At 54.0% G+C, this 27,169-nt stretch overlaps 1 protein-coding gene across 4 annotated transcripts in view; it reads right to left on the bottom strand.

The window, feature by feature from the left end:
* TSPAN18 (tetraspanin 18) overlaps positions 1 to 27,169 on the bottom strand; it is a 185,993-nt gene that overhangs the window by 158,289 nt on the left and 535 nt on the right. The window contains exon 1 of one of the 4 annotated variants that reach the window (XM_042957744.1): positions 12,582 to 12,667. The exons of the other annotated variants lie outside the window; for them this stretch is intronic. The gene's annotated coding sequence lies outside the window, so the exon portion shown is untranslated. Of the gene's footprint in view, positions 1 to 12,581; positions 12,668 to 27,169 lie in introns of those variants that run through there. 4 annotated transcript variants of the gene reach the window in all.

Raw genomic sequence — 27,169 nt, 5'->3', positions numbered from 1 at the left:
GGATGGACAGATGGACGCATCATGGACGGATAGATGATAGCAAGGACAGATGAACACAGGGACGGACAGAAGGGCAGGTAGAAGGTGGATGGATCCATAAAAGAATGGGTTAAACAAACCGTGGGAAGACAGAACTGTGTTAATGGGAGGAAGAGGGGGAATGGACGAGTCCACCGCTTCTATCACTTTCTCGGGACCCTGAGGGGCTGAGCCTCTTGCAGCCACGGACGGCGCCTTGCTTTTGTCCTCCAGAGTTTACGGATCAGAGCAGTGGGCACCGGCAGCCCCCAGCTCCTCCCCACCTCACCTCACCGCTCCAGCCGTGGACCCGCAAGGTGAGGCTTCAGGAATGAGGGGTCCCAGTGACCTCTCGCCTTGGTCTTGAGCCAGGCGGTGAAGACCAGTGCCACAAGGAGATCAAAGCTTTCCGATGTCTGAGTCCAGCCCCAGTCTGCAGGGCGGGTGGTGTGCCCGCCGTGTGCCAGGTCTGTGATAGGCCGGCCGCTTGGTTTGGAGTGGATGGACGGCTGCTGATACCCTTTGCAAAGGCTCCTCTGCAAAGCTGCCATTCGGGGACCCTAAAATGGCCAAAGGGCCGGACTAAGCGGACAGGACAGCAGCTTTTGGAGGGCTACCTTACCCATGAGTGGGCTTCCGTGGGAACCGATCTGCCACCAGAGTCTGCAACGAGGGGTGGGACTGGTGGTAGGTGGGGAGCCCTCAGTGGTCCGGAGATCAGGCTTTCGTGTCCCACAGGCCCGGGTTTGAATCTGTTTTGCCACTTGCCACCCGGGTGACCTTGGAAAAGTTCCTCATCCCTCTAAACCTCAGGTTATATGCCTGCAAAAGTGTGGACCATCAGAGTCCCACCTCACCGGCCTGAGCTGGGGATTAGACGAGTTAGCGGATTCCCATGAGTAAGCGATTCCCACGGTGCCCGGCCCAGGCAAGTAAGTGCTTGACGCACAGAGGACCCGGGAATCACGTCATACAGAATCTGCCGCCACTTTCTGTAAAACGGGGAGTGCCCGTGATCAGTAGTTCCAGGTTACGTTCTTCAGGCCCTCCCGTCTCTCCCTCGGGGGTCTGCACAAAGAACAGATGAAGTCTACGCACCGTACCCACCCTCACGCTTAGCTCCCAACAGCTGGACTTACTAACGTTTTACACATTAAGCCCCCGTGTTGAAGATCGCTGATTCAGAGTTGACGTCCTAGAATCCCAAGTCAGTAGGATTCTAGAGGAGGTGGAAAGCTGGGATGTCTTCCTGGAAGAGGAAGCAATGAAAGAAGGGAGGGAGGGTGGGAGGGAGATGATCAGCCCAAAGAGGAGTCTTTCTCCGGCTTCCTGCTAGCAATGCCTCTCTCCCTTGCTGTATACTCAGCTCACCGTCTTTCTCTTTCTTCCCAACCCCCTCCCCACCCCCTCTCTGCCTCTCTCTTCCTCTGCCTGCCCCCCACGTTAGCCACCCTACACCTCTACCTGGCCCCTAGGTGGAACAGACATCCTTCTGAGCCCTGGGACCACAAAGACTTTTGGTCTTGTGCCCCAAGAAGGGGCAGCATCCTCAGTGAGACCCCGAGGCCGCCGGGGGCCCCTCTCCCCACACGGATGCCAGGCCACAGGATCCAGGCTGGGCCACTGCCAGCCAGATGCATCGCTTGTTGACAGATAACAGCGCTGCAGTTTATGGCTCCATAGCCAAGCCAGGGCTTTGTTTTGCTTTGTTTTAAATTAGCAATGCAGGGGGTTGATGTGGAGGTGGGGGAGAGGGAGAGGAGCCAAGACAAGTTCAGGATGAGTTCCCGCTGGGTCCTGTGACTCCAGGATCCACCCGCCCACAGCCCTTAACGAAGCTGCCCTACCCGCTTTAGCTTAGGTCTCTACCTCCTCCCCACCTGCCCCCGTCTCCCTGGGAGAGTGGGGGAGGGAGAGCGTGGGGGAGGGAAGGCGCTTCCGCTTCTCTGTGTCACCAGCCCTGTCATTCGGCCCCACCACCCTCTGTTCCCATAATGAGACCCAGAATGGGCCTGCTAATTGTGCCCCAGGGTCACAGTGGGGCTGAGGCAAGCCCTGACATCCTCAGAAAGATTGGGATTTTTTTTTCTTGGGGACCGGGGGGCCCCCATCTTGCGTGAAACTGGGCATAGAGCGGTAGACCCCGGCACTGCTGGCGAGGGTCTCTGGGGGGCCTGCCCGGTGGGCGAGGGACTCCCAATCCGAGCCCTTAGCTCTGGGTGGCTCGGGGACGGTGGCAGGACCAGGGAGGAGGGCATGTACAACCACGTAAATTAACACATTGAGCCGCTTATTCTCTGTTCAACCATCCATAGTAACCAGCTCCTCTGTCCCCACGTCCCCATCAGGTCTGGGGGTTCCTGAAGACGGACGGCACGGGCCAACCAGGGTCTCCGGTGCCCTCCCCAGGAGCACCTGCGGGAGACAGACACCTCTGTGATGCTCAGCTGAGCATGAAGAATGTGGGGCCCCCGGGAGCCTGAGACCCCTTGTCCCCAGTGGCCACAGCCTTGCACTTGCGAACCCCTTCGTCCTGTCAGGGAGCATCTTCTTTTCACCGGAAGGAGGCAAGACCAGAGCTGTCCATCCACTGCAGCTCTCTTTCCTTTTGATTTTCGCTCTTCCTACGCTCTTCCCATTTCTCAGATGGGGAAAAGTGAGCCTCAGCCACAGCGGCTTGATGTAGCTGAACATGGGTGCATTGTTCAGAGACGGGAAAACAGAAGGCGTAAGCGATTCTCTCGACAATGTCTGCCAAGTGAGGCTCACCCATTCTCACGAGGGGGTCCCCACAGACCCTCCAGGCAAGTGCCCAGCATCCTGGACCTGGCCATTTGGTGCCAAAGGGACCCGGAGGAGGAATCTAATGGTTTAAGGGACCCATCTCTGATGATGGAGCCCGGCCTGCCTGCCTCGGTTCCACTGTGCCATCTGCATGAACGAGAAATGAAAGAGGTGAACTTTATAACTCTCCCAACCAAGCGGCTCGTGTCCTCCTCACTAGCTAAGGAAGGAGATGATGCTCAGAGAGGTCCAGCCGTTTGTCTACAGAGCTGAACCCGGCCAAGGGGAGACGAGAGCCCACGATTTTGTTTGCAGCCAAAGTCCCCGGAGCCCCTTGGCTGAGTCCAGCCTGCGCTGGGCTGTCCCCATAGGGTCTGTCCTCCCGAGGATGCATCTGAGAGGTTCTCAGGCCAAAGATACCTGGGGTTTCAAAGATTTCTAAAACAGCCCAGTGCTTCTAGTACGTGGCTCAAGAATAGCAGACGCCGTCTTAGTGCTGAAGTTGACTTTGGTACGAATTGTGTCTCAACATGTTCCAGACCTTGAACTCCACATGGGTCCACGGTGTGGTCTCACACACACAGGAGTGCCTGTCCGAGGATATGCCGCCTCTGAGAGAAGCAGTTTTAAAAAGCCACACGACGGTAATAGAGATGTTTCCAAACTGGCCACCCTGCAGCCAGTAAGGAAGCCAAAAGCTAAGAACTCGTAACTGGAGCTGAGGGAAGGGGCCAGCCCCACAACCAGCAGCCGCTTTCCTCCGAGAAACACGGGGCTCCGGGCCTCGTAATTCAGACTTTATAGTCCACTGGGTTGCGGTGGGATCTGGGGAAAAGGGCATCTCACGTCTCTGTAATTCTCCCCCACTCAAGTCCATGTAAATATATTCTAATGCAGAAAAAGCGTCTGCGGGAGGTAAGACCACAGAGCCATTAGCATTTTGATGGGTTTTCCCAACACATGGAACAAGAGTGGTTTAAAATTCATAGTGTGGAAATTAATCCGGGTCAGGCCTCTCCCTCCCCAGCTTGAGGTGGCCCAGAACTTTTTACTCCTTTAGATTAGGAAAGAAAGTTAGGAAGTCAGTCAGTCCTACAGTGAAGAGACAAGACGGTTTTCTAGACTGAACGTGGAAAGCCCCCTAAACACAATGATTCCACAGAATCAGCGATAAGGGCAGAGAAAAAGATCTGACATGGCTTAGGCGTGGAGTCCTTCCGGCCGAGCCCAGGAGAGAAGTCCTGCTTACTCCTAACAGCACATGAGTCTCTCTCGCCACTGACAAAGGCCAGGCCTCTTACCACCCATTCCGGAAGAATGTGCCACAGAGCAGGTGCTTAGAGGAGAAGGATCAGGAAGACAGGAAACTCAGCGAATCCCTGATCTCAAGAAGTTCAGGAGAGAGGGTGGGCGGGGAGAAATGGACAAATCCAAGAAAATGTGCAGGGAGACAAGTCCAGCTGCCCTGGCACCCTGAGGAGGTGGCAAATCTGGGGCAATCCTGGTCCCTCCTCAAAACTTCCTTCTGAAAATAGATATGAGGTAATATTATGCAGAAGGCAAGATGCACAGTTTTCCAGAGTGTGGTCCGAGAGAACATACAGATGTTGTTAACCTAAATGACCCCCAACTTGGAAACCAGGCGAGGAGAGGAGGGTCTTTGTTCAAGCATTGATTAGTAGGCCCACCAAGGATTCTTTAATGATCTAGAGGATTCTAGAGAAATGTAACCTTGACTCATGTAAAGCGGCGTGAGAACTTGTAATAGATTAGATTTTTTTTTTCGGTCTGATAGAGAAGATAACCCCAAAGGTTATTATTTTTATTGTAGATTTGTAGATCTCATAGGATTTCTGAGTTTTAGAAAATTATACTTTGATGGTACATACCCAATTAAACACACACACACACACTGCACAGGGAAAAAACGGGAAAGAAATATAGCAAAATCTTACCAATAGGTATCTTTTGGTCGTTGGCATATGTATGCGAGTGAGTTCCATAATCAGAAAAAAAGTGATAAATGTTACTTTTAAAATGGAGAAACACCCACCGGTCTGTGATTCCTCTAGCAGGAGCTGGTGCACAGCGTTTGCCCTAAGGCGCTTTATGTGGATTATCTCACTAAGGCCTCCCCACTGCCTAATGAGAAAGGTACTATGACCCCATTCTACAGATGTGAGGAAATGGATACACAGGAAGTTAGCCTCAGGTCACAGGTACAGGCAGTAAGAGCCAATCTAAACCCCAGGCAGCGAGGCCCCGGAGGCCGCCTGTGTAACCACCCTGCCAGACCTCTGCCTCCCAAGGGGAAGAGGAAGGAGTAAACACATCTGCCGGGCTGTCAAGGTCAGGCGTGGAGAAGACGGTGCTCCCACCCCCTCCCAGGGCTCACAGTGTGCTGGGAAGCCGGGCGCAGGCCTCTCCAGCCTCGAAATGAATTCGCATGTGTCTCTCCCACACTTGCAGGCTGGGAACCGGTCTTCTCCGGTCTTGGGCCTCCCATCATCTTGGGAAGGGGCACACTGGGGGCGGGGCAAATGAAAGCCCTCACCTCTCAACCTGCCCTACAGCATGGCCTCTAGTGAAACCGGTTTCTGTGCTCTAACAGCCGCTAATTAACAGTTCCCTCCATCGCTCTCTTCGCCCACACAGTTGCTGCAGGACAGCTTCAGTTACCTAGACCATAAAGCGAAGGGCAGCCACGCTTCAGCAAAGACAGGGTTCATTGTGTAGAAAAGGACCTCTAGGAGACCTGGAGGCCCTGGGTTCTGCCTCCAAGTCACCGCGTGACCTTGGGCAAGTCACCAAGCCTCCCTGGGCCACGTCACGTCGCCTTTAAAAGGGGCAGGGAGACCCATTGTGCTCTGACGCCCCAGATGTTTGGCCAGCGTCGGTCTTGCTTTCGCCGCCGGGGTGTTTTACATGCCGTGGGCGTGAAGCCACGCCAGGGACCCGCGCCTACTGAGTCTCACTAAAGCTCTTCATGTGGCAGGTCACTGCCGACTAAGCCTGTGTGGAAATTAGGTTTTGAGGGAGGAATACCATATGATCTCCGAAAACCAAACTGGGGTGGGGGCGCTGCAAAAGGCAGAATGCAGGGAGTGGGGAGAGATTTAAATAGGGCCCTTGAGAGACCCCCAAAACCACCACATCTGTGGACACGGAATGGTCACAATTTGTTAGTTTTTTTGTTTAGGTCAAATACGTTTCCCTAGGTGTCCAACCACCTGCAAATTCAGGCAGGATTATTTGGGTAAATACTGTGTTTGCAAAGCTTCCAAATAAAAAGCCCCATTTTCCTTGATTTAACAATAAATATCTATCCAGCCTTTACCTATGGCTGTGAGGAAGGTAGGAGAGAGGATAATTCAGAAATGTCAGCTGCTAAATAAGTGTCAATATTGAAAGACACGTCTCTAGGTGATTAATTAAGATCAATGAGCAAGAGAAACACAGGCGAGCTCTTACAAAGACAGAAAATGATTCTGCTAACGAAAGTAATTTTAGCAGACGTGGTTACTTCTGATTCCTGGATGAGTTACTGTCCCTTTCAGGCTCTATAGTTTCATTATCTATCACCCAATGGCCTGTGATTCTCAAAATGGGTTTCCCAGGGCATCAGAAGCTGTCAACGTGGAGAGAGAACTTGGGGCGGATGGCACAGCCCCTATGACTCCTCCAACAGGGCAGCTCCATGCTGAGTGGTTTCTTGCAGGCTCCGTGTGGAACTTTCTTTGAGTTCTATGGCTACAAGTTGAATGCCACTAGACTAAATCAGCCCAGGTCCTTTTCACTTTAGTATCTATAGTCCCTAAGGTGGTACCTTGGTTAAGAACCCCAAGGCAGGGGCGCCTGGGTGGCTCAGTTGGTGAAGCATCCGACTTCGGCTCAGGTTCATGAGTTCAAGCCCCGCGTTGATTCTGTGTCTTCCTCTCTCTCTCTGCCCCTCCCCCACTCATGCTCTGTCTCTCTCTCAAAAATAAGTAAACATTAAAAGAAGAAAGGAAGTGCAAGCCATACTGGTAGCCAACTTTTTTTTTTTTTTTAACGTAAAGGCATCATGGCAACCTATGTGCAACATCACTTGGGGATAGAACGCCTCCAATTCTGGAACGGGGGACCCTCTGTGCCAGGCAACGAGCCCCCATCCCTAGGCAAAGGGTCTGCCAAGACAGATCCTAAAACCACCATAAGAACTGGCAGGGCCTGAAGAGGGGCGCTTGCATTGTCCCAGGTACTTTTGTTCGTTCAGTCCCCATAGCAACCTCATGCAATAGGGGTTGATCTTCTCTCCACTTTGCATGGGAGAACCCTGAGCATCGGAGAAGTTGGGTAACATGTCCAGGCCCACAGGCTCCTAAGGCAGGATTCAACCACAGCACCCTGCCTCTTAATCACTTAGAAAGCCACAGAATGGAAAGGGATCCGGGGACCAACTGGTCCCTCGCATCCATTTTAGAATGGGTGACTGGGGCCCAGGGAGGGTAAAGGGACTCGACTAAGGTACAAACAAGGAGTTGGTGGCAAAGCAGGATTAAAACTCAGACTCCCTCCTGAAGTCTCGTCTGCCCACTCTGCCGTTAGGCCGCTCGGGACAGCACGGCTTGGTGGTCAAAGCTTCGCTCGAGTGCAAGACCCTACTCTGCCACCCATACACCCTGTGACACCCCGCTCGTCGCGCCCCTAAAACGGGCATGGCATTCACACTTGACCTGCAGGGCTGTTGCAGGGGGTGCAGTAGGACAGTGTGTGTATGTGGTATGTTCTCAATGAATTCTAGCTCTCTGTCCATAGAAGCCGGGGCAGGGACAGAAGAGGACACAGAATGAAATGGATCCTTTTCTTTTTTTTTTTTTTTCCTTTAAGTAGGTTTCATGCCCAGCACAGAGCTCACCACCCTGAGATCAAGACCTGAGCTGAGATCAAGAGTCGGACGCTAAACCAAATGAGCCACCAGGCACCCCTGAAGTGGATCCTCTGGGTGGATTCCAAGCAGGAAACACAGGGTCTCTGTCCTGATCCCACCACCCCTCCCCCATTAGCAGCATCAAACTAACTGCTGCCCCCCATTTCCTCAGTCACCTCTGCGGGGGAGACATCTGGGAGAATTAAGAGGAACAAGTCCAAGTCAGATGCCATGACATGATGTCTCCCTTAAGTCAAGAGTGAATCATCCTCTTGAACTTTCTATTTTCTCCTGACCTTGTGTTAATTCCTAGTTCAAAATAAAATGATGTCTCTTCAGTACCAGGAAAAGGCTACAAAGTAATTTCAGGTCAGCACGCCGTCTGGGTAATGAGACTGAATCCATTCAACTGCACAGTCAGGGAATTGAAGATGTGGAAAGAACCTTATCTCAGAGCATCTGAAATACCGCATTAAAAAATGATGATCTCTCTAAGAGTAAACCGGTAGCCTTGCCTCTGCTGGGAGGCAGGAAACTGAGGCCCAGAGAGGCTGAGCGACTTGGCCCCTGTCACACAGCCACGGAGCCGGTTGGTAAAAGAGGCAGGCAGGGGGAGAACCAGGTCTCCCGACCTCATGGCTCTGCTGGCACTCAGGGGGTGCAGGGTGCAGGGGGAGGGGGAACGAGAGAGCCGGAGAGGGGCACAGAGGCAGGGGAGTCTGGGTGTGAGTACAAGTGCACACAGTTGAGAAAGCATGAGCCCCTGAGGTGGGGGGAAAACTCCTGGGCCACCTGAAGTCCCGCTGACACTTTAAGTGTCTGTGAGAAGAGCGTGAACAAGCGTGCACGAGGCTGAGTGAGCGAGAGGGATGCGAGAGGGGGTGTGCAAGAGGAAATCGGCGTGCTGGAGAGAGCGAACAAGAGGGAAAACATTTGGGCCATTTTCAAATTCCCACAGTCGAATAAATCAAAACAGACTGTTCTGAGACAATGAGGCCATTTCAAACCACATCCTTTACACTAAAGTCAACTCCAAATGGCCCACTTGGTGGCTTCTCATGGCCAGAAAAGCGGCACCGGTAATATGCCCAACCGGATAGCTAGGATCCTCGAACCTAGGGATGAGCCAGGTAGGGTTAACACCCACTTTCCAGACAGGGCTCCTGAAGCCAGGACAGCGCAAGTCCCTTGGTCCCCACACCCCGCTGCCCGGGTGATTTCTGGGAGGCGGCAGAGTCCGGGAGACCCATGCCCCTGAGGAAGGGCTGCCCTGGCTGCCGCGGGCGGACAGACGAGGAAGGAGCAACGAGCGAAGACAGAATGTTCTGGGCGCCAGCTGCCCCACAAGGCAAAGCAGTTGCCCGCCTGTCCCGGAGCGCCCGGCAGTATTTGCTGCGATCAGCACCTCGCCGCGCACCTGGCCCTGACCGGCCGGAGGAAGGCCCTGCCCTTCCAAGCAAGTGGGGAGCTGGTGCACGGCGCTGGGCCAGGCAGGAGGACACTGCCAAGGCCCCAGAGAACGGCCCATCTCCCATCTTCCCATCTCCCAGCCCAACATCTGCAAAGGGAACCCTGTGGCCATACCTGGAGTCCACCAAGCCCCCCCTCCCAGCAGCAGGAGGGGACAGCCCCAGGCCAGCTGGGGCCGTGGACAGATGTGGCTCTGTAAGCATCCGTGGCCACCAGGCGGGCCGTGCATTCTCTAACCATGGGCTTGTCCTAACCTCAGAACATTCCTTAGACGCGGATGTTACTCTTCCCACTTTACCAAGGGATAAATTGAGGCCCAGAGAGACTAAGTAACACCCAAAAGTCACCAAGATGGTAAATTTAGACACAGTCAGAATTGCATGCCAGCACGACCGGGTCCTTCTAATTCACCCATCACTTGCAAAGCTCTTCTCTCTGATGGGGGTTGGGAGGCCCAGAGGGCAGCATTTTCTCATGGGTTCCAAATGCAAATCCCAGCCAAAACCCTGCTCGCCGCAGCCCGCTCTTGCTAGCTAGGGATGCAGACTCTCCGAGAGTCCCCCTCGTCAAGGAAAGCAGAACCTAGACTTATATGCTACACCTCTCAGTACTTCCTTCAACTGGTTAGAATCCTCGTGTTTTCTGTTGCGTTAACGGAATTTTTAAAAATGAAATAGAGGGGCGCCGGGGTGGCTCCGTAGGTTAAGCGCCCGACTCTTGCTTTCGGCTCAGGTCTTAATGCCACCGTTCGTGAGTTAGAGCCTCACGTCGGGCTCCGTGCTGACAGCGCGGAGCCTGCTTGGGATTCTCTCTCTGCCCCTCCCCCACTCGCGCACACACGCGCGCAGAAATATTTAAGTAAAGACATAAATAAAACTGAAATGTAACATCTACACAGAAAAGTACACACCATCCGAAGCAAAGAGCTCGATAACCGTCTACGAACTACACATACCTACAAGAGTACCAACCAGAATAAGGGAACACACCGACCAGCACCCGGAAGCCCTCGTGCCCTTCCAGGCACTCCCCAACTGCTGCCCAAAGGTCATCACTATTGTGCCTTCTAACGCCACGGCTTCGCCTGGCCAACCTTGAACCTCATATAAACAGAACTGCGCCGTGTAGACTCTTTCACATCTGGTGTCTTTTACTCCACGCCGGGATTCTGAGATTCTTCCAAGTGACGTCAGCAGCAGGAGCCCATTTTCTGCTGCATCGTACTCCACCGGGGGCCTATATTCATTCTTTCTGGACATCTGGATGGTTTCCGGGAATTGCCTGCCATGGACGGGGACGTCGTGAGCATTCTCATACACGACCTTTGGGGAGCATTCATATGCACTGCTATGGGATAGATACCTAAGGGTGGCATTGTTGGGTCACACAGTCTGTCTACTCAACTTTGGTTACGTTTCTCAATATGTCTTTTTTTTTTTTCATTTTTAAAACTGTTTATTCATTTTTGAGAGAGAGAGACAGAGCGTGGGTGGGAGGGGCAGAGAGAGAGAGGGAGACACAGAATCCGAGGCAGGCTCCAGGCTCGGAGCTGTCAGCACAGGACCCCACGCGGGGCTCGAACTCATGAACAGTGAGATCATGAACCTGAGCCAGGGTCAGATGCTCAACCGACTGAGCCATCCAGGCGCCCCTCCCAATATTTCAACGTTGGGTCCATTCTGTGTTTTAGACATTGTACACCTTACGCAAAACACACCCGCAGCTCAGTTGTGGTCTACAGGGCCGCTGTTTTGCACCTTTGGTCTGTGTGCTTTGCTCATTGTAGCCACTGGCTAGGCCATCCTCCTTACAGCATACTGACACCTCACAAATTAATGTAAGAGTGGGGGGAAATTCTAATACCCCCCCTACACTGAGGGGTGACACGAGGCCTAAATAGCGTGTCCGCGGCTGTCCATCAGTGAGACCTCCTCTACCAGAACGAAGTCACATTAAAGTCCCTTCAGCAGCCTCTTCAAAATACACATGCCGGGTGACTGGACAAGTCCAGCCTCCCTGTACCACTCCAACTTGCTGAGCATGGTCACACGCAGGAATAATTATTTTAAAATCTAGCCCAACTGAGAACCAGCGGCTTGGGTCACACAGCAACAAAGCTAAGGTCACAGCGGCTTGGGTCACACAGCAACAAAGCAGGGCGCCCAGGTTCCCCAATTCCTAGGCTCTCTCCTGCCACCCAGGGTTCTCCAAACCTCCCCGTGTGCCAGCATCCCACCTGTTTCCAATCACAGCCGACAACAAGAATGGATCCTGGCACTCCTTCCGGCCCCACCCTTCTGCAGGGCTCAAGGGGGTCCCACCAGTCAGTCAGAGTTGGGATCTGGGATGACAATTTTTTGCTATCCGGGGACCACACATCATGTCGCTCCTGCTACTCAGGGCTGGCCTCGGGAACCCTTGCTGCTTTAAGTGGCTCAGCCTTCTTGCAACTCAGGATGGTTCTAGAGAAACAGAGAAAAGCCCAAGCCCAAGCCTGGCCTCATTCTTTGGCTTGTTTGAATCTGATTCCCACACTAACCCTGCTAAGCCACCCGCGAAAATAATTTGTCTCTGGGCCAGTGTGGTTTTGCTTGGTTTTGGTTCTCGCCCTGGGTTTGAGAGACGGCAAACGAGCCCAGAGAGGGTTAGTGCCTTGCCCGAGGTCACACAGCGAGCCTGCGCCAAAGCTAGAACTTGAACCACCTCCCCATTTCTAACTTGGGGGGGGGGCTCTTTCTCTCTACACCAGGGGACCTTTCCCAAACAAGTAGGAACCACCAGAAAAGGCAGAAACACACGACGGTCACCTTTTTCAGCTCTTACCTGCTAAGCAGTAAACGGTGGGGACAGCGCCCAGACTGGCTGCCGGCAGGGATCTCAGCACGCAGACAAGAGCCTCGGCCAAGAGCAGGCCAGGCGTTGTTCTCCTGCTGGTCCCTGGGCTATAAGAAAGAGATTTTCCCCAATGCTGCTGAGACTGGTGATCTTACCTCATCGAGAGTTGCCCTTTTCCGAAGCGGTAATACACAAACCCAGGGAGGGGCTACCAGGCGGCGGTGTTTCCCGCAGCCCAGGAGGCCTCCCTTGTCTGACTGCTTTCGTCTTTATTAACATTTGCAGAACTCACAGTGCCTTTGGCTGCAAATGAGAACCAAGCAATCTCATTTTCTCCCCTCAACTAGGCCACATGGCTCCTTCCTGTTCTTTCCCCAACACTCACGCGAAAATTCAAAACAAAAGGCCAGGGGGTGGGGGCTAAAAAACACTAAAACGTTCCTTAACATCTGCAAATCTGTCCTTTGAGGCCATTTTTAGCAAAACGTGCCTGAAACTGGGTCCGCAGCTTGTGTCAACACAGTACTTCCTCGGGAACAGCTCTGTCTGCACCTCTAGTCTTTACCTTCTATGGAGATTGGGGGGTTGGGGGGGCGGGGGCGGCAGAGGCGGGCACCCCGCACCCCGTCCGCGTCCGGGAAGTGAAGGTGGGACTCCAGAAATGGATGCCGTGCCGGACACCCCCCAGCTTCGGCCAACACCTTCCTTGGCGGTCTGGCTCACCGCCTCCCAAACTCCCGGGGACTCGCTGCCGGCGGGCGGCAAGCACATGCTCGCGGGGAGGCGTGTCCCGCGCTCTGCTCAGCACTGCGCATGTCCGCTGGGCTCCTTCCGCCTTCCGCCAACCTCACCGCTGTTATCCCGGGTCCACGGAAGGAAAAAGAAGAATCGGGCTCGCCCCGCCTGGTTCTTCACAAACCAGAAAGTGGCAGGGCCAGGATTCACCCAGGATGGCTGGACCCCAGGCCCCCAGCTCTAAACACTGCTCCACGTGGCTCTCTTGCCATTACCCACCGAACTGGTGGGGACAGGCCTGGCCCCAATCCTGTTTCTCCTCAGCCCAAAGGTACAGTCATCCAGCCCTCCGCGATGCCGTAAGGCACAGGTACAGGCCCTGCGGAACCCATGGCGGGGTGGGGGGGGGGGAAGCGCTGCTTCTGTTCGTAGCCTCCCGCTAACTGACAGGAGGGACAAAGAAGACAGATGTGGGCTAAGAAGATGACCTGTCTTCCCTACAGGAGGCTCTCAAAAGAATAGTGTCTTCGAAGGGGCATCTCTGGATCAGTGCCTGAGTCGGTTCCTGGGAATTAGGTAGCCTTAGGAGTGTGAGGGCAGGATGTCCAGGGTCAGCAAGAAAGGGCCTCTGAGAGGGTTTGATGGCAGGAAAGGAGGATGAGCTGGGCGCTGGAGAGGCTGTTTCCTTCCCCACTCTCTGGTGGAGGGGGACCACACCTGAGTCACCTGTACCAGGGGTTAGGGGTCCTCTGGGTGTGGCCAGGAGAGCAGAAACCCTGTGTGCCCAGAAGGACGGACAGAGGGGTCCTGAGCCTAGGGAGGAGCTGGGGAGAGGAAAGGACTAGGCAAGAGGACCCAGCCCCAGCCAGAGAGTTCCTTGTGGTGGCTACAGCTCGGGGCTTAAAGACCCAGAAGAGGGGCACCTGGGTGGCTCTGTCGGTTAAGCATCTGAGTTTTGATTTCAGCTCAGGTCGTGATCTCACAGTTCCTGGGTCTAAGCCTCACTATCGGGCTCCATGCTGACAGCACAGAGCCTACTGGGGATTCTCTCTTTCCCTCTCTCTCTCTCTCTGCCCCTCCCCTGTTTGTGCTCTTTCTCTCTCAAAATAAATGAGTAAATAAATGAACTTAAAAAAAAGAAGAGGAAGACCTATTAGAGTTTCTGTTGTTCAGAGCTGCCCGAGTGCCTACCTACCCTCCGTCTCAACTCTTCAGTAAAATTCCAGCGCACAGACACGAAAAGACAGAAGGGAGGAAGGAACGCCTACTTTCTGCATTCTGCAGACCTCACCGCCACACCCCCCTTTGCTTGGGAAAGGCCAGGCCTTGAGGGAAAGTGCAGACAAACCCTCCAGTCTCTCATATCCTCCTCCGCCCCCTGGGAAATCTAGGCAATTCCATAATCTCTGCACCTCGGGCTTCCCTTCCATGAAATGGGGGTTTGCTGGGCCTCGGATGACAGCGTTTGAAGTGTGCGTACTTGGAAAAATTCTGCTGTGCTTCTGGAGAGACCAGAGAAGGGAAGAAAACCCAGCTGGCAGGTCACCCCACACCTGGCACCAGGCGAAGCACCTGATCCGGCCTGTGCTGTCCTTGTTTTCCAGATGACAAAACAGAGGCTCAGTTAGGATAAAAATAAGAAGAATAAGAATAAGAATAAAGGAAATCCAAAAAACAAACAAGCAAAACAGCTTGCCAAAGATCACGTAGCTGCCGACAGCCAGGATTTGAACTCAGATCTACAGAACCCGAAAGCCACTTCCGCACTGCTCCCGTTCAAATGCCACGTGGATGCCACGGCTGCCTTTGGAACTCTCCCTTCCAAAACAGTGGTTAATTTTAATCCCGTGCATTTAGACCCAAAAGACATGCATGAACTCACGCACACACCTTCAAATATATTATTAGCATTATTATTGTTTTGCCAAAGACGTTCTGTCAGGGAGCTCTTTCTCTCTTTGCACACACGTGTACCTCTCAAACAGGTTTGAGTAGACCTTTGCGAGGGGTTGGGCTATTTAGAAACAAAAATTGCCCATCATTTCAATTCAATTACATAGCAACCACCTTTTTAAAAGAATATTTTTATTGGAGCTCATTGTTTAGCAAATCGTCAGACTCTTTCTTCCAACTACTTCGAGAAGGAAGAATTATCAAATGAAGGGAAGGAAATGTTATGCAGATCATCCCAGCTGCTGAAAAGAATGCCGATGGATTTTCCTCTTGCACTCTTCATTTATTTAAACAACACCCCGCTTCCATCAACAACCACGCCTCGGCTTCCTGAGTGCTCTTCTCCAGGGGATTCGAGGCTTTTGGTCACATTCCCCACTGGAGACTCTGAGGGGAGGACGTAGAGTCAGAAGGAGACCCAAAAATAAAGCAGCACCCACATCAGAATGTGGATGGGATGTCAGGAGTCCGCGGTGGGAGGAGAGCCAGTCAGAGCCAAAGACTAGACCCCAGACTCTGACTCTGGACTTCCAGTCCAGTGCTCTCCTGGTGTCTCCCGTTGGGGGACAGTGGGGATGGGTGGTTGGGGCTTCAGTCCAGGTTCCTGGTGCCCTGAACCTGCATGCCGGTTCCGTGGCAATGCATCTCCTGAGATGCATCAGACTCTGAACTTGGCCCCCAGTGTCCCTCTATGGGCTCTGGGGGGCGGGGGGTGGCGGGGGAAGAGCCCTGGGCATCTCCCACCCGTGGCCCCAACTCTAGCCCCTCTGAAGTGAGACCTCCAGCTCATCTAGCCTCTGGAAGAGCCAGCAGGCAGCGGGCTCCCACTTCCCCAGCAAGAAGCCACTGGAAAAGAAAATACAACAACAACAACAAAAAGCCCTTTGATCTGCCACAGATGGCCTCATCCAACCCTGGCGGAAGGTGGAGGTCACCCTCTGTCATGACCTGCTGGCCTCTCTCCTATAGGTCCCGTCCGAAGGGCCCAGGGCTCTTCCACAGACCCCGCCTAGCCTGGCCTCCTGGACCCTGTAAGATGAAAGGGTCACAGTGACATCTGTGAGGACCAAGTGAGGATGGGCAGGAGGCAGAAAGAGGCCAGAGAGGGCCAAGCAACTATGGGAGAGAGAAGACGGCCATTGGCCCAGCTGGCCACTCTGCAACAGGTGTTCTCAACAGACTGTCTGCTTGGTAGGGTGTCAGGAAAGCGGGGGGCGCGAGAGGACCGTTGCAGTTCGTCAGTGGGGAATCAGGCAAAAACATCATGGCGGCCCATGCAGTGGAACCCAAGACATCCCTCACAGTGAGAGCTGCGCCTCTCCCATAGGCTCACTACAGCTTCAGGGGACGGTTCTGCTCACTCTGGTGGCCCTCCTCAAGCACCCCCTTCTCTCTCTTGGCCTGAAGGCAGGCTGGAAATATCCAGACGCTGATGTTCTAGGAGGAACCCTCAACCAATGAGAGAACAGAAGCTGGTGACCACTCACTGGGATGATTCTGAGCGTGCTCCCCTCCCCCAGTCACTGGCAGGGTCCCCGGTTGCCCACAGCAGTAGGCTACTCAGTACATTTTTTTATTAGCTCTCCTCCCCTCCCTGCCCCCTCCCCTTTCTGGGACCAGCCTCACACACCCATAAACGAACTGCACCCAAATCTTTGCTCAGGGACACCCAGCTAAAACAAGGCAGAAGTGCACGCACTGATACAGAACAAGTGGAAACACGCAGGACGCAGAGCATCAGGGGCAGAACCCCACCGGGACCATAAAATGAAGGGTGCCATGCACACAGATGTGCTCATTTACCTCGAGGACAATTCGAGAGAGGCAAGAGGCTGGTGACTTTGGTTGTCCCTCGATGAGGAGACTGGATTAAGCCTGAGAGTTACTTTCCATTGAATATACTTTTATGGTAGTTCCCTTATTCTCTTATTATGTTTACTCTGATTTTTTTTTCCCCAGTCTTTCACCAGTAAAACATGACTATTTTCAAAGAGCTTCTGAGAACTCCTAGAAAATCAAATACATGAACTATGGAGGAGCGAAAACCCTGGAAGTGATCATCGCCCTCATTTCCTGAGACCTGCTCACTTCCTTCCCGCCCCACTGTGGCCTTGGCCTCCTTCTTAGTCCCGGTGCAGGATGAAACGTCCCGATCCCCTCATAGGGTTGGCAGTGGCCACTGGACAAGGGATCGGGGTTGGAAGGCACCAAGGGCCAAGAGAGAGGCCTCTGAGACCCCTGGATCCTGATTTTCTCCCCGTTCGGGCTGTGGAGACACAAGCTGGCTCCAGCAGGGGAGACCCCAGTGTCCCACAGAGGAGCACGGCCAGGAGACAGACCCACTGATGCTTGAGAGGAGACTTGAGGTTCAGACCACCTGGGTTTGCACTTCCATACCCCTGCTTACCAGCTGTGGGACCTTGGGCAAGTGACTTAACCTCTCAGTGCCCCAGTTTCCTCAGCCACAAAAATGGGGACAATCATAGTACTGAATTAAAAGGTATAATACCGTGTTAAACACGCTAAACCGTGTTCCCTCCCAAATTCATGTGTAGAGGCCCTGACCCCCAATACCTCTGAATGTGATTGTATTTGGAGATGGGGGGGGGTCTTTAAAGTGGTAATGAAGTTAAAATAAGGCTGTTGCTGTGGGTCCTAATCCAATCTGACTAGTGCCCTTAGGGAGAAGGGGAGATTTGGACACCCAGGAGACGGCAGGTGCATATGCACAGAGAAAGGCCACGCGAGGACCCAAGTAGGCAGCCATCTGCAAGCCAAGGAGAGAGACCTCAGAACTCACCAAACCTGCTGACTCCTGGGTCGTGAACTTCTAGCCTCTCCAAAACTGTAAGAAAATAAGTTTGACACGAATCAATTTATTTCGTCCTCAGAACAACTCAATAAATTAGGTGTTATTTTTGGTCCCATTTTACGGATGAGAAAATGAGGCACAGAGAGGCTGAGTTATGTGCCCCAAGGCTGCGGAGTTAGTAAGTGGTAGAGCTGGGACTGTAAACCCTTATTCTATTGGATGAGATCAGACCTGTAAGTGCCTGGCACACTGCACGTGATCAGTACACGTTAGCTGTGCCCATCATCCAAAACAACCTGGAAGAGACTGATTGCAGAGGAGGCCATGGAGGGAGGCACCCCCTCAGCGCCTGCCAGGTTCCCAGGCGTGGGCCAGGTGTCTGGGATGCAGCGTTGAGCAATGGCGGGTGGGGTGGGGTGGGTTGGGTGGTGGTAAAGAGCAGCCCTGTGCCAGTGGGCACAAGGAAAGGAAGCGAGGCAGCAAAGGCTGTGAGAAAGCCTTTGAACACAATTGAGAATCCACTGGAGGGGCACGAGCAAGGTGGCTAAGATGATCACATTACACAACAGATGTTTGTCCTAACAAAGTGTGGAAGTCGGGCTTCCGTAAATTGAGTTTTATTTTTAAGGCAGTAGGGAGCAATAGGAATCTGAGAGCTAATTTGTCTGTAAATTGAATGAGGGGCCTGTGATCCAGCTGGCATTTTCATAGATCCGGCTGCCTCGACTGAGGTGCACCTGTTCGGTAAAAGTCCTGAAGGAGGGGTGCCTGGCTGGCTCAGTTGGTAGAACATTTGATTCCTGATGTCAGGGTGGTGAGTTCGAGACCCATGTCAGAAGTAGACTTTACTGGAGGCGGACGCCTGGGTGGCTCAGTCGGTTGAGCGTCCGACTTCAGCTCAGGTCACGATCTCGCGGTTCGCGGGTTCGAGCCCTGCGTCGGGCTCTGTGCTGACGGCTCGGGGCCTGGAGCCTGCTTCGGTTTCTGTGTCTCCCTCTCTCTGCCCCTTCCCTGCTCATGCTCTGTCTCTCTCTGTCTCTCAAAGATGAATAAACGTTAAAGAAATAAAATAAAAACAAATAAAGAAGTAGAGTTTACTTGGCAAAAAGGTCCTGGTGGACTGGCTTGGTAGGGGCGGTGGGAGGACATGGAGAAGTGGGGCAGTGTCTCCACTGGCCATGGGAACACCTGAATCGTAAATGTGGCTCTCCCCACCAGGCCACCACACAGCCTGGGGTGACCACAACCTTCTAGGCTCCCCTGCCCTGCCCTTTCCGCATGCTCCAAGCCTTAACTTGTGCTTGCTCCATGAGGAGGGCTGTGCTGCTCCTGCTCCCAGGTAGAAATGTCCTTCCTGACTTTTTCTTGGCAGCTAAGGCCCTTCACTGGGTTTATTCTCATGGCACCCCCAGTGCTCCCACATAAGAGGGGCTTATGGCTAGAGTCCTCAGTGCATTGCAAGGAAGGATGTGATCACTCATTCATTCAGCATGTACATCCTGAGCATCTATTCAACCCCAGGCACCGAGCTTCACCCTATGGGGCCTCTGCCTTTATTCCACTGATGGAAACCAATGATAAAATAATGAGAATAATCCTAACATTCACTGAATACTGTTCAAGTGTCACATTCAATCCTAGGAGATACACTTCATGCATTTTAGTCTCATCTTCACAAAACTCTATGCGGTACAATGGTGGCACAGAGAAGTCAAGGAATTTGTCAAAGGCCATGGCACGTGGCTGAACTGGGATTTGAACCCAGGCCCTTATGTTCAGAAGCTGTACTCCGAACCTTTGGTGGGGTGTTGATTCCTCTGCCTTCATTGCACAGGGACAGGCTTCATCTCTGAACCCTCGACCACATCAGCTGAGCCCCCAAACCCTCTGGGGCTCCTATGGGACCAGCTCTAGAGCAGAAAGCTGTCGGCTCATCGCCCCCCACCCCCCACCCAGGCCCCCTCCTCAGGCAGAGATGCCCAGACATTGCCCCTGGGGAGAACAGCCCAGGTTGCAAAAGTCACAGTGACTTCCGGTGCTGCCGGTGAGCCCAGGATAAATACCAAGTGGGAACAATTCATCTCCACGAGATATTCTTAACCTGGAAGGGCCTGGAAAAGATAGGCAACTCCAGAAAGGTGGGCTGCAAGAACATAGATGGTGCTTCTCATTCAGCCACTTCGAATCATTTTTTCTAGAAAACATTCTACCTGCAACTGGTTACAATTGATATACGTCCATGTTCCTTGAGTCCAGACTGAACACCCGGCACCCCTCCAGGCCTGTCCGGAGGGAGGGAGGGAGGGAGGGAGGGAGGGAGGACAAACGGACAACGGCATCTGGCAGGTGCTTGTCTGCCAATAAAGTGTATTTTAATGCAAACATTGACCTCCTCTGTGCTCACCACTAGGCTGCGAGGCAGCTATAAATCCCCACCTTATTGATAAGAAAGCTGAAATACCGAGCTGAGTACCGAGCTCAATTTACCAATTGCTCGCCAGTTGGATAGTTGTGGGAACCTTGGCAAATTATTTAATCTCTTTGTGTTGGTTTTCTTGGTTGTCAAATGGGGCAATAGTAGGACCCACCTATTATGGGGTGGATGGTGTACCCAAAAAATAGATAACGTTCCTAACCCCTGGTACCTGCACATGAGTCCTTATTCGTCCTTATTCAGAAATATAGGGTCTTTCCAGATGTGATTAAGTCAGGATGAGGTCATTAGACCCTAATCCAATATGGCCGGTGTCCTCAGAAGGAGAGAAAGGATAGGCACAGGAGGACACTGCGTGATGACAGGGACATATTGGGTGATGTGTCCATAAGCCACGGGACACCAAGGATTGCCAACAGCCACCAGAACCTAAGTAGGAACAAGAAAGGACCCTCCCCTAGAGCCCTGCCAATACCTTAATTTGGGGCTTATAGCCCCCAGAGCTGTGAGAGAATAAATTGTCTGTCTGCTTCAAGCTCCCATCTGTGGTACCCTGTCACGGGAGCCCCAGGAAACCAGCTGCCTCTCGGGGCTCCCGAGCTGGTCCAAGGCCCTGCTCCAAGTGTCCCAGGTGAGAGGCTGTCGACGCTAGGCCAGAGGACGGGAGCTAATGAGGTGTCGGGGGGGGGGGGGGACCTCGCAAAGCCCAACTCCCAGGCCCAAGTGGCCTTCATGCCTGCCAGTGCCTCTCAGGGGTCAGCCTGCCTCCCTGGCATCTTGGTGACTGCTTTGGCGGAAGGCCACGCTCCTCAGCCCCCAGATGCAAGTTTCCGCTATGCCTTGCGGGGGGGGGGGGCTCGGGCCCCCTCAGAATCCCCCGTCTGGAGGAGCCACTCTCTTCCCACCCAAAAGCTATTCCTTTGAGGGGGACAGTTAAGCCCCATTATTCTGGAGGTGTTTACGTCTTGGCTGGAGAAGTGCTCCATTCCCCTGCGGGCTAAAACCCACATGAGCGCCAGCGCCTGCTCTGCTGGAGGGGGCCCTAAATGTCAGGCACCAGGTGGTGGGGGGGGGCTGCTCCCCAGGAGGCTGAGGCTCACCGCCAGGGAGAACAGCACTGCCGGGGAGAGCGCCACAATCCGTCCCAGCCCGAGAGACAGCAGCACGGGAGGGGGCTCTCCGCGGCACCCCAGACCCGGCGCCCACGAGGCAATTGGTCTCCAGAAGACGGGCCCAAGTCCAAGGGCCAGAGCTCCAAATTCTTCTCCCATTTCCAATGGAAGCCGTGTTAGTTCAACACGAGAGCAGAGGCTGAGGCCGCCGGGGGTGGGAGCCCAGCGCCCGCACATCCCGGAGTGGGGGGTTACGGGCCGGGGTGCTGGGCCGGCCTCTAGCCTCTCCTCAGGTGCTGACCCTTGGCCGAAGGCAACTCTTCCTTCTCACGCAAGCGGGAGCCCAGAGAGATGCAAACATGTTGACCCCCTACTACGTGCCACGGCCTGTTTAGCTTGCGGCTTCTCAAATACTGCCCGTGTTGCAGAGGAGAAAAATGGAGGCTCAGAAAAAATAAAGAAGCACGAAGTGGAAGAGGCAGGATTCAAACCTGGGTCTGACCATCTTCCTGCTGGCAGAAAATTAGGGCTGGAGGCCCCCTCTCGTTCCCTGCCCAATCCCACAAGGAGCGAGAGGACCAGCACGGGTGGGACAGGAACCACAGGTAACCCTGTGTGCCATGGGGGGATGCGGTGGCAGGGGGAGGCGAGGGAGGGGGGAAGGCGGTCAAGGGGGACTCCAAAGCTTGTCTACACAGACTTCCCAAAGCAGTACGGGGACCAAACGTCTACAGCTGTCGCCACGAATACCTAGAACAATGACTTCTCTCCCCTCAAGCCCCCCTGCCACTTCTCCCTCAGCGTTCAGATAGTTCCTGCAGTCTTGCCCCCCTACCCCCACCCCACTCCACCCCACCCCACCCCATTAGCATAGGGGAGGAGGAGACAGGAGCAAAGGTAGGTTCTGGAAGATCCTGGAAGGAGTTCTCAGGGCAGGAAATTTCAGTAAGCCGAAGGAGGCCATGGGAGCACAGGGCTGAATAAAGATCAAGGCCCCATCCTGGTGCCCTTGCCGAACACTCCCTTGCAAGTCCCTTGGCCTCTCTGGGCGCGACCTCCCTCCAGTGGATCCTGGGCACTCTGTGATCCGCCCTGTGATCATTTCCATGCACACGATCTGTAATCTATAAAGGGCAGCGCGAACGAGGGAACGGAAGCTTCCGTGTTTTGAGGGCCAACTACATGCTAGGTCTCTGTTAAAAGCCTTCAACGCGTCATCTCAATCCTCAAAGCACTCTCTTCGGGAAGCGTGAATGCGGAGTTAGCGCTCGGCCGATATTCGGCCACTCGCTGGCATCCGGAGCCTCCCTTGCAGCCGGTTTGGGGCCACGCGACAGGTGACGCGCGTCACCTTCTGGCTGAGGCAGTTGGGCGTCAGCGTGCCTTTCCCACTTCTCTCCTCCCCTGGGCAGTAACTACGGATGCGAGAGATTCCAGAAGGTGCGGCTACAGAGACAGTGGAGTCACCATCAGCCTGGGTGCCTGGGTGACCGCGTGGAGCCGAGATCCGCGCCACACAAGGCACGTGAGCGGGAATTACACCTGCAGGGTCAGGCCACTGAGTCTGGCGTCGTACCTATGCTATAGCCGCTGAGACTTAGCTCAATGGTGTTATTGTCCCTACTCTGCTGCTTCTCACAGATAAGGAAACCAAAGCCATAGAGCCAGGAAGTGTCAGAAACAAGGTTCAAACTCACATCTGTGACTCCAACGCGTATCCTCTTCCAGGAACCTTTCGTTGCTTAGTAAGGTCATCGCCCTCTTGTAAGCAGCAGTTGTCCCCCAAAGCTTCTCCCCCTCACTGTCCCTAGATTGGTTGGGAAATTCCACGCAGGATGGAAAGAGGGAATCGCATAAGGCACTGAGCCTGGAAGATGGGCAAAGGCAGGGAGGAGAGGGCCTGAAGGAATCTTAAAGGTAGCTTTCCCGGGGCTTTGGAGCTCGCAGGAGGTTCTGATGCAAGACAAGTATCACACCGTGGTTCGGAGCGCTGGATGGGCAGTCAGGTCGACGTAGGTTCACATCCCAGCACTCCCACCTGCTCGTTTGGTTTTTCTGAGCCTTGCTTTGTAATCTGTAAAACGGGGACAATATCTAACCCAACCTCATGGGTGGAGGTGAGACGAAGCGTTGTCTCTCCCAAAATGTGTGCCACCACGAAGACCATCCCTGGGGTGGCTCAGAGCACCAGCCTCGCTGGAGGGGGCGAGGGGGCGTCTGGAGGAGGCTGCCCCCGCCAGGGCTGCTAATTAAGCCCGGGACACACACCCGGCCCGGTCCGTGTCGCCACAGCAGACCAAGGGGCAGAATCCAAAGAGGGAAGGGTCAGCCAGACCTAATGCAACATAGCAGAGAAGCCCAGATTATTTATTTTACATTCAAAAGTGTCTTCTAGCAAGATGGCCTTTGATTTGGGTGAATCTGGGAGTTGTTTATCAGCTTAAACTCATTATCTGCACATATGGTCTTCATACTATGGCTGAGGGCGGGAAACAAAGGATGGAAGGGAAGAGGGATGGGCAAATACTAGCTGATGAAATATCATCCCTCAAGTGCCAGAAACCAGGATATTTTCAGTGACGTCAAACTGGGCTTCCTGCCATGGGGATGGAACACACTCTCTGTCTCACACACACGCACACATACACCAAGCCACAGAATATCAGAGCTGCAAAGAATCAACATTGTCCCCTCCCATTTCACATAAGGACAGTGATGACAGGGAACATTTGTTGAGCAGTGACCACATGCAGGGCACGGTACTAAGTCTCCTACACGTTTTATCTCATTGCCTCGTCACAACAATCTGATGAGATATTAGTAGTCCCATTTTGCAGATCAGGAAACTGAGGCACCAAAGGTTGAATGGCCTAAGGTCACACAGCTGATCAGTAGGAGAAAGCCAACATTCAAACCCGGGCAGCCCAACCACCGCGCAATGCTACCTCTGAAGAGACGGCAACACAGGCTCAGAGAGGGGCAGTGACTCACTGAGGTCACACAGCTCCATTTGCAACAGAATCAGGGCTCAAACACAAGTCTCTCTAGTTACCTTTCCACACCACCCTGTTGCCTCTCAGCACCTGCCCGCGTGCACACAACCAGGGAACATGTTTTTTGCGCATCTTCGAGTTGTTCAATTCACTAATTAGACCAGCAGCCTTGGGTGCGGACGAGGGGCCAGGGCTGACCTGAAAATAAGTGCGGACGGGAAAGACGTACTTTGCCAGCTGCGCACATGGGGGCTCACCATCCCATTCTCTCTTTTTAAAAAGACTTTCATTATCTGCACACCCCCGCCGGATTTGGGTCCAAGATGCCAGCCCGTACAGCAGGAGGAGCCCAAGCTGGCAGGTTTGCCTAATGGGATCAGGTTGCAGAAATACTCGATCGACCGATCATCTGCTCCGGGGGACCAGAGTGCTGGTTTCCAAGGCCCCCTCCCTTCGCTGTGTACCAGCTGAGCACGAACAAATGTTCCTGATTTTCCTTCTCTTGACTAATGAAATAGGCCAGAAGAGCAAGCCCTCTGGAAAGAGGGGTCCCTAAAAGGGGCGGCCCAGCCACCAACATTTGCTCTTCTCAGGGAAGGGGAGTGAGGGCTGGACAAGCATCCGGAGAATGGCAACACGTGAGCTCTCAGACTCGGGGCTCCCAGCAGGCACAGGTCACTGGCATTACCTTCTCTGTCCAAAACAGCAATCTGATGGAGGATGGGAGCCTGGCTTGTTGTGTCGTGCAGGGGAGCGGAGGGCTGGGGCAAGACAGCAGGAGAGATGCCCTCCACTGGACTGGAGGCAGGGCAGTGAGCTGCCTTCTGCCCTAAAAAGTTACACCCTCCTGCCTTTAAGCTGTAAGCCAGCCCAGAGCCTCCTGGGCCCACACGTTCATTTCACAGACCGGGAAAGCACGTTCGAGAGGGAAAGTGACTCGCCCAAAGTAGCACTGATGATCTAGAAAAGTTGGATTTCAAAGCAGCCCCCCTCCGAGATCCCAAACCTTGCTGCTTCCTCACTTTCTTACTCCCTCCCACAGGGGGACATCATCCCTTGCCTCGACACCCCCTTCCCCACCTGTCCCTTCCCAGCACCCCGTGTTCCGGCCCACCCTCAGACCATTAAAACCTCACTCAGTATGCTCGGTAGCTCTTTCCAGGCCGACATGGAATTTTCTTAAAGGTGGAGGGACTACTTACTTCCTCGATGACCCAAAGTATCCTGCCTCTAACTCCAGATGAACTTCCGCTTCTAGAAAATGCCCTGATAGACTGCCATTTCAGCCTCGGGTTGGGTAAAGAGGTCCCGAGGTGCAGTGTTTGAATGGATTTAGGGACCGGGAGATAAGGAGACCAGATTTCCAAGACTTCCTTGGAGTCTCAAGTCCCTCTTCTCCTTAGGGCAGGTGGGGTGGGTTGTGGGTGGGGCACAGAAAGAAGGGGGACAACACAGGAGTTGCAGGCCATCAGGGGCCCCAAGACCAGGGCCGCTGTGGGCAGGCTTTCTTCTGCAGAAAAACAAGAGCCACTAACAACAAAACAAAATGAAAAATTCCTTTTGTTTTCTGGCCCCGTGGAATGTCTTGAAGACATATCCAGAGACATGGGCTTCTCCACCCTTTCCTCTGTCTCCTCCCCCCACCCCGTCTGTTCAAAATAATCACACTGATCTTTCTTTCCGGCACCTCCGTCCTACGGTATTTCGGTAACATCCAGCAAAAAACACCGGCTGGGCTATATGGAAAGCAAGAACCTCAACTAAACTCTTTTTCGGGGACCGCCCCATCTCTATCACCTTTGCAGGGGGACTCTGGGGACAGGGGAGGGGAGGCGGCTGTCCAATGCGCACACATTTCTAGCCAAGAGAAAAATGAAAACTTCCCATAGGCCACTGGAGTTTTTTGATCTGCTCGTTTGTACTCTTTTGAGGTGTAGAGAAGGGGCAGGAAATTAGAGAGAGATAAGGCAACGGTCCCTCCAGGATCCCTTCAGTGTGGAACAGCCCCGCACATGACAGAGCCCCAGATGCCAGCAGCCTTCTCGCTTCCCATGGCCTGGGCACAGATATGCAGACTCAACACACAGGAGCCCTGAGCTAAGAAAACGGGACACCCAGCAGGTTTCCACCAACTGTGAAATGACCAGATGAATGTGGCCTGTAGACTCACACGCAGGCGAGAGGGACTCCTGTCCACCGCTGAGAAATTCCCACCTCAGCTGGACTGCTAAAATCTTTAAGGGGCCCTCATCACCCCAGTACTGTGCCACCCGGCTTACTTGCGCCCACAGAGAGGCTGGATAAGACCCCCAGGCAGCCCACACCAGGGAGGGATCTGGCCGCATCCGGGGAACAAAGGTATAACTTTTACAAAAAGGGTGCATTCAGCAATATGGGTTCTGACTCCAAAGAAACCTCACAAGTTTACCCTCTTCTCCTCTTTCTCTACACCAATTCGCTGTTAGTGTAAAGTTTCTCTCCGTTTGTGTTTTTCTGGGGGTGAATGTTTTTTTCACCCATACACCCTGCGTGATCCCCAAGATCACGCACCTCCTGACCACCACCGAGCTTTCCAGCACACGGTGCACCCCAGCTTCACGCTCGGGCCTCTCCCCCGCCGCCTGGCCCGGCCCGGGGTGCTCCTCCGCGCGGGCCCCCGCGTGTGTTGGAGGGTCTGTGGTTCCAGGTCCCCGATTTCGGTGCGTTTGTCTAGCAGGAACCAGGACTCTCGCCTTCCTGTGGGCGAAAGGGTCGGGAAATGGCTCCCCCTGGCGGGGGCCACCTCACTTCAATCCAGCGGGGATCCAAAGCTGGCGCGAGCCCGCCCGAGCCGAGAAACCCTCCCGGAGGATTCCTAGCACACCCCCTAAATCTGGATGTGCCAGAGGCTCGGACCCACCGAGCCCCCACCGAGTCTGTGCTTCGCTTCCCCCAAACCGCGCACACCGCGTACCGGATGAGGGGGACCCGGGAGGAAAGCTTGGCGCCCCCGCCCCGCCCCGCTGTAGGGACCCCAAAGGCGGCTCGTGCTCCGTGCCCTGGCTGGGCCGGACAATCTTCCCTGCCGCGGTCCTCGCTCCTAATCCCCAGTCCCCACCTGATCTCCTACCGAGT

Source organism: Panthera tigris, chromosome D1 (assembly GCF_018350195.1).
Source record: "Panthera tigris isolate Pti1 chromosome D1, P.tigris_Pti1_mat1.1, whole genome shotgun sequence".
NCBI classification, from domain to species: domain Eukaryota; kingdom Metazoa; phylum Chordata; class Mammalia; order Carnivora; family Felidae; genus Panthera; species Panthera tigris.
The sequence above is the reverse complement of the archived record's forward strand: the minus strand, read 5'-3'. Positions and strand labels throughout refer to the sequence as shown.